Source organism: Diorhabda sublineata, chromosome X (assembly GCF_026230105.1).
Source record: "Diorhabda sublineata isolate icDioSubl1.1 chromosome X, icDioSubl1.1, whole genome shotgun sequence".
NCBI classification, from domain to species: Eukaryota; Metazoa; Arthropoda; class Insecta; order Coleoptera; family Chrysomelidae; genus Diorhabda; species Diorhabda sublineata.
This window is the reverse complement of record NC_079485.1, coordinates 10,971,581-10,988,021: the sequence shown is the minus strand read 5'-3', so window position 1 is coordinate 10,988,021 and position 16,441 is coordinate 10,971,581. Positions and strand designations below refer to the sequence as shown.

Genomic DNA, 16,441 nt, shown 5'->3' with positions numbered 1-16,441 from the left:
CGACTAATGTTATTACTACCGACGAATTTGTCAAGAATAACTGCATAGTCGAAAAATGCATTCGAAATCAATCAAAGCATCTCAAATTAACTGCACAAAATAAAATGGAAGAGATAGCTAAAGATAGTTGTTTGAATATGAGAGTGAGTTGATGAAATTTTTGTCTGTATGATGGTTTTATTGAAACAATTCATGGACAACCACGATAACGCGCCATATCCCACTGTCAAAAGCTCCAGCATAACTAGATTGTCATACGTCCATAGACGATACCGTTTGATATTTGATGCTTTTTGAAAGTCCAGAAATCACTCCCAGACTATGGAAAACATGTCATAAAATAGTTTTTATTGAAACATTTCTTCATTTACAATTTATGGACTTACAATTATTTCGAATTCTATAAAACATTTCTATTTCACTATTCGATTAGCATTTCCCTCTGCCTCCCCGTTTTTTGTTAATGATAAGCAGTAATCACACCACAAAAATGAACGATTTATGTTTTATTTCTGTAAAAGTTATAATCACGTCCATGTGCATCCTGGTTGTAACTTAATTTGAACTATTGGAATCTTGAACCCCCTACAGCGTGCCATTTACATCAATATCCATGAAGGTATGAGAAACAGTCCTTTGATGCAAGATAATTATCAACGCACAATTTGGCTTGATATGTCAATAACATTTCAAAGGGTTTCCTAGCTGCATACAATCTACCATACTGAGCGTTACCTACAAGATAATTATTCCATAAATTATATTGGTAAAGTGAATCGCTAAATTGAAAATTATATTCGAATTTATAACAGACGTACTTTTAATTATCATTATGGTGAAAAGTAATCTCCAACTGTTTACGTATTGCAAACCATTCCATCTTCAATTTTATTGATTATTGGGATTCAAATTTAAGTAGAGCCTCTTCTATTTCATGTTTTTTCAACTCCCAATCTATTTATCCTTTATTTTCATATTTTTCTGCATTATTCGACCGCTTTTCTATAATCTTCGGTAACGTCTGATAAGGAAGGCAAAATGTTCGAACCTTAATTTCAAAGAGATCTGTCTTAAAGACATTTTTCTTAGATTATTGCTATTTTCTTTTTATTGAATTTTGTTTATGCTTTCTAAATTCGAGCAATCTTGACATAATCATTATATGATTCCTAATTCCATCTTCCCATCCATTTTTAGATTTATTAATATAATGGTAATTAAAATTTGTTCTATGTAGTATATATTGATAAAAAAGTTATGTTAATAAAATTAAAAACTAAACCCATAATAATTCAAGCTCCAGCTAGGGTGCATGAACGGGTGAGTAAAAGCAAACGAGTATAAATACGAATTTGCATACTGAAGATTATTTTTACTTCCGCCCCTATGTTGGTCGTCATGTAACCCTTTAGCGATTTCGGTCATTAGGATGACATTACAGACTTTCTGTACAAGAAAAATAGTATCAACCATTTATGATATGATGACTCACTTTCAGGTTATCAAGCAGTTTTTGAACTGAATATGGAAGCATGAGTTTAAAAAGTGAAAACACACTGTTAATAATGTTTCTATGGAATTGCAAAGATTCCTTCATAGATTACAGGAACAAAAATGCCAATTTTTTGCAAAATTTCTTAAATTATCAAATACAGTGGTACGGTGCTTTGAAAAACAAAAAATAAGACTTCATAATGTGCTCAAATAGAGACCTTGGAGTAAAAACGAATATTAGAGAGAGAGAGAGAGAGAGAGAGAGATAAGCTTTATTGTCACTAGAAAATTTTTATGGACAAAGATACATAATTTTATATTACATAAAAATTCGAAATGATGATTGAATTCCATAATAGTAATTTTAATGTATATAATATCTTACATCACAAATTGAATATTGCCAGTCTCTAGAGTCTATAGTGAATTATAGAATTTCGGCCATAGAATAATAAGATCTTTCAAGCAGAGTTGCCTCTGTCAAACCTCGAAACTTAACAAAAGTTTTTGCGATTTTTATTTCAGAATTTAGCTGACTGAATAATTTTTTCTCACTGAAAATTATAGAATTTTTAATCAGATCAGAAGTAGGTATAGTCAAGTAAATGTCCAACTTCTTTCTTCTAGTAGGGTAGGTATGAGTGGGTCTCTCAGTTGAGTTATGGTGTGTGTAAGTGTTTGCGAACCAAACGAACAGATTCTAAAATGAAGAGCGGGGAGAGTTAGAATTTTCTTTTTTTCAAAATAGAATTTGCAATGTGTTCTACTACTTAAACCATAAATGTAACGAAAAGTTCTTTTTTCTAATTTGAAGATAAATTCAAAGAGGTACAAACTACAAGACCCCCAGAAAGGCAAAGCACACCGAAGATGCGATTCGAATAACGAGTAGTAAGTTGTTGAAGCAGTACGAGAATCGAGCTGTTTAGACACAGATTTAATGGCAAAGCAAGCAGAGGTTAATTTTTTGTCAAGTATTATATAAGTATAGACCATTGGAGGGCACCATCAATATATAGACCAAGAAATTTGATCGAATTTGAGGATCGTACTAAGTCATCGTTGAGTTTAAGAGGTTTTAAAGCTCCTTTCTAGAATAAGACTAAAGTTATCCCATGGTTTAAACAGAAGCCGTTTGCGACAGACCAAGACTTAATAGTTATGACATCATTGCCCATGGTCGAATGTAGAGCTTGTATATCTGGACCACTCCAGGTTACACGAGTGACATCCACGAATAAAGTGAATTGGCCATTGATCCGTAGGTCTGTGAGTTCATTGATGAAAATAAAAAAAAAAACTGGACCCAAAACTGAACACTGGGGTACACTGTTATTAATTTCTAGCTCAGAGAATTGGAATATGTTTATGTTTATCTCATCAGTTACATATGATCGTTTCTTTCTTTTTGCTTGGTTTTCATTCTATAAGCAATATTTATTGAAACTATCCAGTTATTTTGAAATTAGCTAGCATAATTATCAGTACCGGAATAAAAATACATAATTGAAAAATATATCCTCTTTTTGGACATTTTTACCTATTTTCAAGTTCTAAGGATATCCCAATTCCTCATCCTTAACTGACCAATTTCCTGTTTATGTTTACTTAAAACAATATACAATAATGTCTAACTGAACCGACTGTAGTAGTAGACCTAGAACAAATTCAGCGTAAGTAATTGTTGATATAACAATTTATTAATCGTAATCTTCACTGTACTTCGGATCAGAATTATTAAAAATAGTTTAATTTTTGAGATTAATTGTACGTTGTTAATTATCATTAACAATTGCCACATTTCAAATAATATATTCCATACAACAAATAAACTATTACTATAAGGATTTTTAAGAACAATTTTTCTCTGAAATTTTTGTCATAAATTTGAGTCTTATCGCACAAAGACATTCTTGGATAATACCAACATAAATATTTAGGTATCTTTTGTGTTGACTCAAATAAGTCATATGTTCAACACTTTATGGCGTATTGCGTTAGATTCTTTGTTCTACTACTGGCAAATATCCAACTTTTATCTGGAAATACCATTCGTTTAGAAGTTAGATTTCAAATTTATCACTTTAAGAATACTGACTTCGTGAACTTCTTTGTATTAACTTAATATGTCATTGTATTAAGTAGTTTAGAAAGCAGGTGATATTTGAACTATGCTGTTTGTCAAATAGGAGTAACACAACGAAGAACCATGTAATTGGATTGTTATTAGAAGATAGAAATAATACGGATGTTGAAAAAATTTTAATTAGGCACTATGAGTTTAATGAGTGGAAATATGTTGTGAACGTCGCATCATGAAACAATTTTAGATACGTGTATTAAAACCACTTTCTATTATCAGTTTTATAAAGCTATCAAAAATGCGATTTAAAAATTGTACTGTTCCGAACGTCGACCAATTTGATTAAATATTGATATAGAAAAGCTGAAAAATCCCAAAACATGAGAAAGAAAATAAAAAACGCATTCCATATCAGTAACATATTCAATATATATTTATTCCTACTTTATATAATACAATAACAAACCCCAAGTAATACAGAAATAAAGGGTTCCCTTATTGGACCTGATTGTATTATGATTGACATCAGGCGATTTAAAACTTTTCAAGTATATCTTCTCCGGCCGTTCCGAATCATATTTACGTGAGATTTTTATTTGATTTTTCCCCTTGTTAAGTTTGAAAAAGTATTTCAATAACATTGTTGATATAGAGTCCGGTGGGAGCTACGTTTCGGCACAATTGCATCTCGTCTAAGCACGTGTGTGCTCTTTACCGCTGTGTTTTACAACTTGATGTCTCTAATTCGACATAGTGCCCCTTTGCAACCGTGTTTTGGATTTACTCTCACTGAGATGAATAGAATGTCGCCAAGGGTAATTAGGTAGGTCCGTAGGGTTCTAGACGACACGGACAAATTCGAGTGACACTTTTCAACAATGGCTTATTCACAAATGAAATATTTTGGGGTAACCGTAGTTTTCTTGACCACTTCACTCAAATTTCGACTTATCATTAACTTTTGTTGTTTAGTTTTTTTATTTAATTTAATTTGAAATTTTGTATTACAACTACAATAATATCTTGATAGATTAACTAGAAATATAATTATTTCTTGGACTAGTATAAGTTTTGCATCAAATTGATACCTATCAATCACAATTCTACAGATGATTTAAATCTCGTAATACAGTTTTTATGGATTGAATTTTAATAATTTGAATCTCACGACTTGATAAAATAGTATTAACTACCGCTTATTCTAGTTACTATTTTTTTTTATTTTCCAATTTACTTATGTGCACTTCTATGAGCCTGGTATTTCTATATTCTACCTTTCAACGAAGTTATCACTAAATATACATGCACATCTACCTGAAATAACTTTGAGCTACATGTTTGAAAAGAAACTTGATCACAGTATATCAATTTAACACAAACAACTTTTCATATCAGCATATTGAATAAACTTGAACAAGAGTTAAAAAAGTGGTTCATTCATGTTTTATCAATCCTGCTACACTCAATTGGCTTTTCTGACCCGCATGTTTGACAATTCACCCGCACCATATTACGAAATCGACTTTTCTATTCTTCAACACGTATCTCAATGGCAACTTAAGATTCGCATTCTTTGATGAAGGGGAAATTAAAACCTGTTATAGGAAGTCTGAAAAGGGGTCAGAGTGAAATGACCCCGAAATTTACGAAAGCATGGGGGGATTACTTTGGTATCTCATGTTTGGGCTAATTGGAATGAAAATTAACGAGAGAGAAGGAAGTTTTGAGTATTAGGGAAGAATTGAAATAATATTAAGAATTTATTAATTAATCTAACTACTCAATTTTAAGAAAAAAGTTTATTTTAATATACAGCTAGAGAATTATCATAAATGTTGAAATACAGTATTATTTCCTTAATCTTCCAAATGTTGCTGGTACTACCTTGCGATTGGGAATAATAGTATACAACTCTTCTCTAACGTTGAGTTTTGAGTGAAATATTAAGGACTTTTATTGTTAACCATTGTTTTAGGCCTTAAATGTTAATTGGTTGATGACAGAAAAAAGGTCTTCCGATATAGCTGGCTACATAATTTTACCTCTTCGTCCAATCCATTCGTTTAGAAAGACTAACAATTAAAGTATTATAGGGTAAAAAAGATATACAATACTTTGGCCTTCCTACGAGCAGCTCTACTTCTAATAATGTTCAAATATATTTTGGCTGTCAATTTTCCATTTATAAATATAGGACCAATAACCTTTTGAAGGTATTGAGTTGTTTACGCACAAAAGGAGGTTTCTCCACTAACCCATATCTATAGCCCAGTCTATATACATCTCTGTCCAATGCGAATTTTGATTGATCAGAAAAATGAATTGTACCTACATTTATATTCAGGTTATCCATCACTTTGTTGACGTAACTAGAATACGAGTGTACGGGCCCAGAACCAAATACTCTGAGAGCCTGGGCAGCGCACCATTTATGCTCAATTCGATCTCTTTGCATTAAATCCAATTAAATGTAATTCTGTAGTAAATAAAATTGAACATAATATGTGATATATTATTTATTATCAAAGTACTTCACTCACATGTGGATTAAAAATCTACTGTGTGAACTTCAAGGTTATTATTTATCAATTTATTATTATTATTCTGAATTTAATTCATATTATTTTATCATCAGATTTACTCTGATACGTTAACATAGTTGTTGAAATGTAATCAAGTTCAATTCCAAAACTAACGTGAAGCACAGGGGAGGCAGTATTTTAATTTGGAAGAACATTTTACCAATTTCATATTCAATTACGAGTAGAAATTTCTAATTGCAGCAGCTTGATTAAAAATTTGCGGCACGTTAATATTAAAATTAATGTACGCTACAGTTGAATGTAAATCTGCAGAGAGGGATTGAAGCTTTTTGGTGTTTATAATAATAAATATATCTTCGAAATTCATAAATTTAAAGAAAGTGTTGATGAGGGGTTAACGAAAGCTTATTAAGCATAAACCTTTAAGTTCTGATTTATGCATAAGCCCACCAGTTTATATTTTAATAGTTAGATTACGTTTCATATAAATGAAGTGATTGTAATCTACTTTTGTTTTAGAATTCAGAGCTAGACATACATACGGCTTTAAATTTTCCGTTACAAATAAACTACATTTCTTTTCAAAAAAATGATTCTTCTTATGTTCAAAGTAACCACTACCACTTTTGTAACTATAACTTCCACATCTTAAAGTCCGTCATCTATTGGAATACTCTCGAAAAATTGATGAACTGTTTCATTTATATCATCGTTCGTCGTGATGTTGACGACGTAAATGCGGCTTCAGTTTAAAGAATAATCTCAAATTACACATGGCCGAATCAGACGAATAGAGTCGATATTGAATGAGTCTTATATTATTTTCACGTAAAAATTCAACTTTATACTCTCCATACTGTGAAGATGCATTATTGTGGTGCAAATTAACCCGCGAATATTGACTCACTCAAAAAAACTGCAGATATACCTTTCTTGATGTATCGAATATAGCGGATAATTATGATGGTTTACTGTCAATCAAAAAATTATTGATATAAGCAGCCCTTGCTACTGTTGAAAGAACAGAAATATGGATTTGTCTGAAGGATATGAAACTATCAAAGCAACTGAATGGAGCTAGCAAAAGTCCTTGTAAGATCGTGAATACGTATCGAGAAATAACAGGAATGAAAGTAGATGTCAATGAATGGGGAGATAAGAGAGTGGAATAGCTAAAGTTCACTACTACTCATATTGTTTTTGGATGAAATTTTGGAGGAACTAAATACAAAACTCAATAATTCAAAAACTAATAAATTATGTACTAAAGAAATAGAAACGTAACGACGTAGGAATATCTAGGAACAATAAAATAGAAATAGAAATAACAAATAAAGAGAACAAATAAAGAGAACAAATCAATAACATTGTACCACACACCACAAAAAACGTAGCGTAATATCAGGAAACTAGAAGGTAGAACGATAATAAAGACGAGAATCTAGATGAAAGGAAAATATTAGTAGGAGACAGGAAATTTGAGATATAACTAGATATACCTGAATTATCGTCCGACACCTGTGAAGTGCGAAAAAGAATAGAAAGAGAAGAAGGTATTATTGCGTTATTGTTATTCCGTTTATTATCTATCTGGCCGAAACTGAAAAGTATAAACTGACCTAGTTGTATTCATTAATATTGATTCCAATATGATTTTTGAATGTAATGTACTCTAGTACCACTTTCCATTGAGGTAAGGTGGTATTAGTTATCACCTGCAAAAATTGTAAATAGGCTGATCCAAATCTGTAAAATTTGGTGATATTAATTAAATTTGGCGAGGCGGCGTCAACACTTGTCATGACTTGTGTCAAACATTGTTAAGGCCATTTTGCAAATTAGCGTTCGACACGAAACCCGGAATTCCTATTCACTCACTCATAACATTCCACTCATAATCTACTACTATATTTCCCGCCATCATCGAGCTGTTGGTTTCCCTTCGACAATTAAACTCAAAGTCACGAATGAAAAACTTTTATTACGGACTGGCACCATTCACTCGATATATCAGATGTCTAATCTCATGGATCAGACACCTAATGTGTTAAAAACGTTATCTACACTTGAATTCCGAAGATACTTGTTCGTTTTTATGTGTTCAATCAATTTTCTACGATTTATTTTAATTATAGAACATTATAAATTGGAAAAATATCATTTTGAGAAGTGGGAAATTTTAGCATCCAATTAAAGTTATTGTAAATTTAGTAATAAACTCTATCACATTACCATCCATAATTGTTTGCAATGAATCTAAATATAAGTAAATATTTGGGGGGTGTTTCTGACTAAGAAAATGATTAATTTTATCGTTATGATTTATAAGGTGGGGATGAAAATATTTAGAACATCACAGGTAATATATGTTGTTTGTCGGTACGCGTGCCCCTAGCATACGAGTATGTTGATAAGATAAATCACTTTGTTAGTTTGATTTTGACAGATGAAAACACTAAATGTTTTTGCTATAAATATAAAAAACCTTCATAGAATGACAGAATCAAATTTGACTAGTCCAATTACCGATAGAAAAAAATTAAAATTATGTGTAGAACCAATTTTCTTAGAAATTTGAAAATATACCCATCCTACTCACCAAGTGAAATGGTAACCTGAAATTAATCGACGAAGCATTTCTACAAGGCTTCTTTGTGGATGGCTTTTTCAATTTTTGGAATGATATCAGAACAACGGTTTCGTTTTACTTGAACTAGAAATCTCATAAACTGGTGATTGGGATGAATGTGGACAGACAGGAAGACTTTTCGTTACCAAAAACTCACGAATCAAAAGCGACGATTGACACAACACTTAGTATATGCCATCATAATCCAAGAATAATATGTACATGATTTTGATGTGGTGAACTTTTTATTGAAATATCAGAACTTTTTTTGTCGGAGTAATGATCACAGCTCAATTAACATCTACATGAAGATGATCTTTCAATTCCACGCCAACTGAGATCGAAGGATGTCCCAACCATTCTCCGTCTTTAACTAAACCATTTTCACTCTCCTCATACCACTTGTGAATAGTTACTACACCATTACTGTAGAAAACTTTCGCCATTTGGTGATGTTTCGAATTTTACATAAAATTTTATTTTAGTACGTTGTTGAAAATCCATGTTACACGAAAAACGGCAAACACGATTTCACTAAAGCTGTCACTTCACTTTTGATAAAATTTTAATGTGGATAATACGATGCTATGCTTTATCCACATAGCATAGAAACATTGATACTCGAACAAATCAAATTTTAAGAATACAGTGATCTTTGCAATGTGATGTTATATATTCGTCACTAGCTATACCTGAATTTATAATGGAAGTATAGAAATGTGGTAATGAGAAAAGGTTCTGTTTTTAAGTAGAACGAGCATTTTTTATTAAATCAGAAATTAGTCGTTCGTCTATTTTTAGCATAAATAAGTGGCACCACCCCATGGGGTAATTTGTATTTAATGACATTATATAACCCGAAAGATTACGGTGCTAAAAACCGTTCTTGATTTGGCTACCTGAAACAAAAAAAATTATTAAAACATACTCTAAAATTATTAACTGAAGCACTTAATGCATTTATTTCCAACAAAAAATATGTTTCTAAGTTTTATACACAGCTTGAAAACTCCAGAATATCAACAAATGATGAAAAGGTTAATACAGTAGTGAGAATTTAGGTTGGTTCATGCAGTATAATTTTTTTATGGCTTTTTCTTTTTTATATTTAAAACATTATATAATTCTAACCTTCTTCATCAGACCATTTCTATAATTATAATAAGGTAATAGAAGAGCATATAAAAAATATACTAAGATCAAGATCTACTTCTACAAATTGGAACAATTTTTGTCAAAAGGATTGGATTCATGAAACCAAAAAAATTAATATTATAATTGAATCTCAGTGTATCAGCAAGAAATACTGGTTTCAAATAATAATCCTTACACAAATCCAGGCAATAATTTAACCTTTTTTATGTAAACCATGTCAGTGACAGTTATGTCGAAGTCGAATCCCTAAAAGGGTAACCACTCTGTTTGGGGGAATGCGAATTGTCGCTAACTATCTCATTTTCTCGCCGGTCTCAGTTACGCACTTCCATATAATCCCAGGCATTACCCCCAGGAACCGGACTGGAACTATGTATCACGCTGATTCAGACTACTGAAACTTGACATTACATACGTTACAAGGGTAGTAAGAAATGTGTTCACATTTTCTGCATCAGATATACTTGGAATTTCAAACACTTTCGTTTTATATATTGAAAAAAATTATTAAGAATCAGCTAACATAAACTTAAATGTATTATGTATCCATCAAAGTACTCGGATTTTTCTCATTGTCTTTAGAGGACCAAAGTTATTTTAAGCTATATTGGACTTGAATTCCAATGGTATGATTTTATAGAGGTTATCTCATGAAAAGTATAGGTTTCCAATGTTCACTTTGTTCGCTTGGATGCAAAAATTGTCGCACTGCCATTTCAACATCTCCAGTGGATTAAATTTTTTTCACACGCAAGATTTCGCTATGGTTCTGACTAAATAGTACTTGACTGTCCATCAACTACTATTTATTTTGCTGGAAGTGATGGGAGTTCAATATCATCAAGTTTTTTAGTCTTATTCTCCGTAACTTACGTAGTACACATTTTGAAGTACACTAATCCTTCATAATTCTACCAGACAGACAACAAGACTCAAATCGACCTCTCTTGAGCTTCACTTTAAGCTCGGTTAAATCGTATGGCACTGTTCGACAACCTTGTTGGATCTAACATTATAATTTTAAACGGCGATGTATGGTATCTTTAGAAGGTCCACGTGAGTCCGCTAATCGGCAAGTGCTGGTGCTATTTCCCTTGTACTTACAATATCACATGCAGGTGGACGACCTGAGGACAAACGATCTCCAACTGTCAAATCTCCACTATTAAAAATATTGAATCAATTTTCACATATTTTCTTTGCTGCTACGACTGCTTCAAACGTTTGTGTCTAATAATGTTTTAACAATACACGATTTAATATTCATTGTACTCCATACTACTCGTATTTATTTTGAGAACGTACCGGGTGATCAATTAACAAAGAATGTAATGCAATTGTACTCTTCATTGAATTAGAGATTAGTCTTAGCAAGTTACGGTATGCTTAAATTGAGGAGTAGAACTTGTTATATATGAAACCCGAAATTACTTATGAGACTACCTCTGCCTATTTATTTGCATATTTGTAGAGATTGATATTTAGAAATTTTAAATTTCATTTCGAACCATTCGGGAAAAATGATAAAGTTTTATGTTATGTTATGAAAAAGGAAACATATTTCAATCGGATGGCACTTAGTTGAGATTTATACTTGATTCATGAGAAAAACATATAACAATGGTTATAAGATGATTTTGCTACCCATCTGATAATAAAATACAATAACTTTTAATGAAACTCAATTATTTGAATATTTCGTAAGGTCCTCGTATATTCCCATACACTATGTTTGCTATAAAGTCATATTGTGGTACACTGCATGCAATTTAAAATGATTACCGCTTTCTACGGATTCTGTCAGGGTCATTTATTCCTGCATCATTCCCATGTACAATTCTGTATTGCCAGCTCCTACCCCTATTGTCGTAATTATTGATGCCGACTGGAAATTTTGCATATATGCACGTAGCTACTATACACATTGACTATTTATTCCAATAAAGTAGAAGCCACAACAAATTTTTGCCTTTATTTCCATACTCGAATAAAATGCATACAAAGTTGAAAATATTTTTCACCTTCATGTAAAAAACCTTGAACTCTATGTAGTGGGAAAACTTATCCTTTGATACTATAGTACGAAATTTTCTGTTGTATATATTTCTGAAGTTATATTAACTTAAACCATCGGCTCCCAAACTTTTTGGTTTCATAGACCACTTCCAAAACTTTGCAGGATTCGGTGGACCCCCTGTAGCTACATTACTACCATTTTCCAAATCTCGAAAAGAAAATGATGATAAGATCTATCTATGGAAACTTGCGTTGTAGCTGAGTTAATTATTTTAGAAAAAAAAGGTTAGAATTGATTGCATGATAAAGTTAATTATTTGATAATAAAATCAACCAAACAAGTGGTGTGAGTGGATAGCAAAGAAGCAAAATTAGCCAATCGAATTATAAGGTGATGTAACTTCTACAATAGTAAATACTGAAAAAATATTATTATTATGAGTGGGATGTACTTGATGGGTTGACAGTAAACTATCAATATCTGGTATGAATTTTGTAAGGAATAATCGCAAATCTCCCCGTTCTGCGATATTCAATCTGCTGTGTTTATCAGTTTGTAACGACACTAAAACTATTTTCGATAGGATATAAAGAGGAAAAAGCACTCTGAGGCTTTTGCGGAATTCCCCACAGTGAAGTATATTTTTTTATACTTTTTTAAATGTCACTTTCACCTCCTCATTAATGCTATGTTCGTGTAGCTTCTCCTGTAATATTACATTCTCCACTTCCCTTTCATCAAATAGATTTATGATCCATGATGGTATTTCCAGCGACAGAATATCTTCAAATCTAATTTTAAAATCATCGTGCAATCAAATGTTGAACGTATATCAGAATATCTTTATCAAGGTATTCTACCTGCGAAAAGTTCGAAAACTATGAAAATTTGCGCCGACCAATATTTTTCTTCATAAATTTCAATTTATCAAGAGAGTGAGTCTCTTTCTATATTTTTCCTGAAATGATTGGAAATATCTCAAATGCTCACCTATTTTATCAGAATGACACTTTCTTAGACGATCAAAAATCAAATGATCTGTGTAAACGCTATAGCCAATCCAAATTTATGGTCTATTTCACAAAGCAACTTGTAAATTAATACAGAATAAGAGATGACACCTTTTAGTAGTCACGTGATATCCTCCCATATTGTAGAAATATGTTAAGTTCCTCATGACTCACTCTGTATATTTATGTGTTTTTTGGATATATCGATAGCCTCTTTTATCCCCCTAACCACCTGGTAGAGAGCACTGAAATATAAACTGGGCACTGCTTCAGAAGATCCTCCGCCGCTTTTATAGGAGGTATATAGATTGTGGAAAATAGCAAAAAATAGTTCAACAGAATCAATTATTAAAAATAAATATTTCAGCCCAAAGATACCAATTACTAGATTCCAATGTTAATCTATGTTACTTATCAATTAATACATATTTTACAAATCAATTATTGTTGAACGTTGAACGTAGATTGATTATTGTATACAACTCATGCAATACGTGTTAATTGCACTCAACATCTTGTCATTTTCACGTAAAGTTTACAATTTATTAAGTGAGATAGATTGTATAGTTGAGAGTGATAGAAAATTATAGTAATACTATGCCAAAGTATCTGTGGAATGCAAATTAAGTGAACTATTACTGGGATTAACTAAACTTGTGTAATTTTATAATTCTGAATCTTCATCATTAATACTTCCAACTAATGGTGAGAATGATATACAGTATTTCATCACTTATTATTAGAAACATTTTATTGTATTTTGTGTTGTTTGTCTAATTTTTGAGCAAAATATTCTTATTTATTATTTATATTCATGTCCATCGTTAATATATTTCTCAGTTCATCGTGACAGTAACAAATTGACTAAATATTAACAGCTTTCTATAGAACTCAATATGCCAACGCATTCAAAGTGATGGAATACGCACATTTCTCTGGTTGTAAATCGTTACAGATGACTTGCAATACAATATTATCAGAAGATTTGTCTAGGGGCAAAATTGTTGCACTATTTCGTGGAATATACTCACACTAATTAGAGATTATTGCGGATCAATATCAAAATATAATAATGTTTCTTATTATAGATATATAATTACTGAACGTACTTTCTCCCATAGATTATGGAAAATTGTCATAAGATAATATACTATAATTGAAAATTATGATTTAACAGTGTAAGGTTTTATTAAAATGTTTAGAACGATATTTTCTAAATAATGGTCCTTAAAATCAGTAGAAAATAAGAATATGACAAATTATTAGGTTATATTCTTAGTAATTAACCCAACATGATTTAAAAATATTTAATCCTAAAATCATAATTCCCGTTTTCACAGTAACGGCAACAATGTTACTTCATGTTTGTTTAAATGTTAAACTGATGCATTCGTAATTAATCAAACGTACCAGTAATAATATCTGGACGTAGCAGTGACCGCTGTTCCTCCACCAACCCTGATGTATATAAACCTCATTTACATACTGACAAACAATATAGCAAAAGCCCGCATCTACGTATTCAAATGATTCAAATGTAATTGGCAACGATGACCAGCATGTAAGGCGTAGGCATCTTTACTTTGGCCTAATGGTCATCACGTGCGCAGCAAATAGGGTATAGAAAAACTGTTTTTAATTCTCACATTTTATTTGATTTATTTTCCAAACAAGCCCTTTTGTGAGTCTTACTGTTGTTAATTTTCCTGAGAATTAATAAAAATGAACATCCAAGAAGGTAAATTATTGTTATAACCATTGTTACAAGGTTTGTCTTAAAACTATCGCCCCTACCTTCATATTTCTATGCACAAACTAGTAAACGACCTTTGTAGGGCATATCATCAATAATTTCAAATGAACTCGTTGATGTGCAGACTGAACTATTTAGTTGATGAGTTTGTCTACAGTCTCCTTTTTACTTTTATCGAATTCTATGATTGTAAAAAATTATGGGAAACAAGAACAACGAACGAAGACAATGTGATAATCCGAGAAAACAGTCAAAGAGCATCACGAAGAGATTTCATATCCATGTCAAAAGACAAAAACCACTGTTTTGGCTGCTTCACCGTGATAATTCGCCAGCGCTTTCATCGAATCTTGTGCAGCAATATTTAAAAAAGAAAAGTCGTCTAGTTTTGTCAGTTTCTGTACAGCCCCACGTAGCTTCTTCGACTCTTTTCCATATTAAATATTATTAGGTGAAGTTGGAATTTTACATGGATCAGCACCATACGATATCAAAGGCTATTTCTATGTTCCTATGAAGCAACTGGTGTTACCCTGAAGAGGAATTATTTGCTTTTGCTATACATACTAACCACTTACTCACTTACTATTCTCTTTGTTCTAGTTTGTGAGCACACTAGAATTTCGCTAATTAGGTGTGATCAGCTAGTTTCTATCAATACCTGGGGTCATTTAAAACTTGAATTAGTAGTGGCATAATGCGATTTTAAATTTGACATATGTCTAAATATGACTAGAAAGCAATTTAAATTATGATTTATGACATTTATTATAATTTTATTCATATGATTTTATGTATGCCAAACTACTACGTTATAAGTATATACAATCTCCTGAAAGACTAGAGCTATAATTGCTGTAACATGTAACATATAACATATAGCAGAATAATTGATTATTCCCACTTATAGCTATTTCAGCGTATGCAAACTCCACTCACTGTAATTTGAAGATTTGTGGTTTAGTTAGTCTAACATAACAACATCTGCATGTTGCCATTCACAACATCCCTTATTTTTTTTTAAATTCAACTGTGAAGCTGCTTTGAAGGGCAAAAGCTCTGGGAAATCCGCAACACATACAAGCTGTACGGTATATTTATCAATTTTATAGATAATGTCTAGAAGCAAGGCAAGAAGCAGCAGTAATCGGTATGCATATAATATAAAAATGGCATTGGTTACGACAAAAATATTTTAATCAATTTTCCATTTGTATCCCTTTAGTCTACTCCACTGTTTCTTAATCTCTAGTAAGCGCAAATGTAGTTATTTACAAGTCCCGTACTATTTTATTCAATCATACATCGTTTATCGAGAGTAATCCAAGTTGACCATCTCTTTATTTTAATTTTCACAATGGCTTAGCAATTGGTCTAAAGTATTAAATTACAATCACATAATAGACTAATAGAATGAGCGAGACTTTTCTTTTGCGCGCGTTATAGAACTAACCCTTCCCATGTCAATAAACTCCAATGTCCCAGTTACACACTCATAATTACGAAAACAATCGAAAACAACTAAAAATTAACTTGGGTTGTTCGCCTCAATCGAAGATACCCGATTGTCAATCAAATAAGTGTTGGGCCGGACACAATTATTAAAAAAATTAAACTTGATATACGTTCACTATAAATTGTCATTGAGAGAACAAGGATAATTAAAAAAACATCAGCTGTTTTTATAAATGAACGTGAATAAAAAGCTGTGTATAATATACAATAATGGAACAATTTTATGAAATGAAAAGAAAATC

The 16,441-nt window shown here is 31.6% G+C and overlaps 1 long non-coding RNA gene across 2 annotated transcripts in view; it reads right to left on the bottom strand.

Moving 5' to 3' along the window:
- Positions 1-331: 331 nt before the first annotated feature.
- LOC130451401 (uncharacterized) overlaps positions 332-16,441 on the bottom strand; it is a 28,300-nt gene continuing 12,190 nt past the window's right edge. The window contains exons 2-4 of one of the 2 annotated variants that reach the window (XR_008910721.1): positions 8,720-9,648; positions 819-3,151; positions 332-735 (exon numbers count right to left, since the gene is read on the bottom strand). This is a non-coding gene — a long non-coding RNA (uncharacterized LOC130451401). Of the gene's footprint in view, positions 736-818; positions 9,649-16,441 lie in introns of both variants that reach the window. The other variant, XR_008910722.1, reaches the window with a different exon arrangement.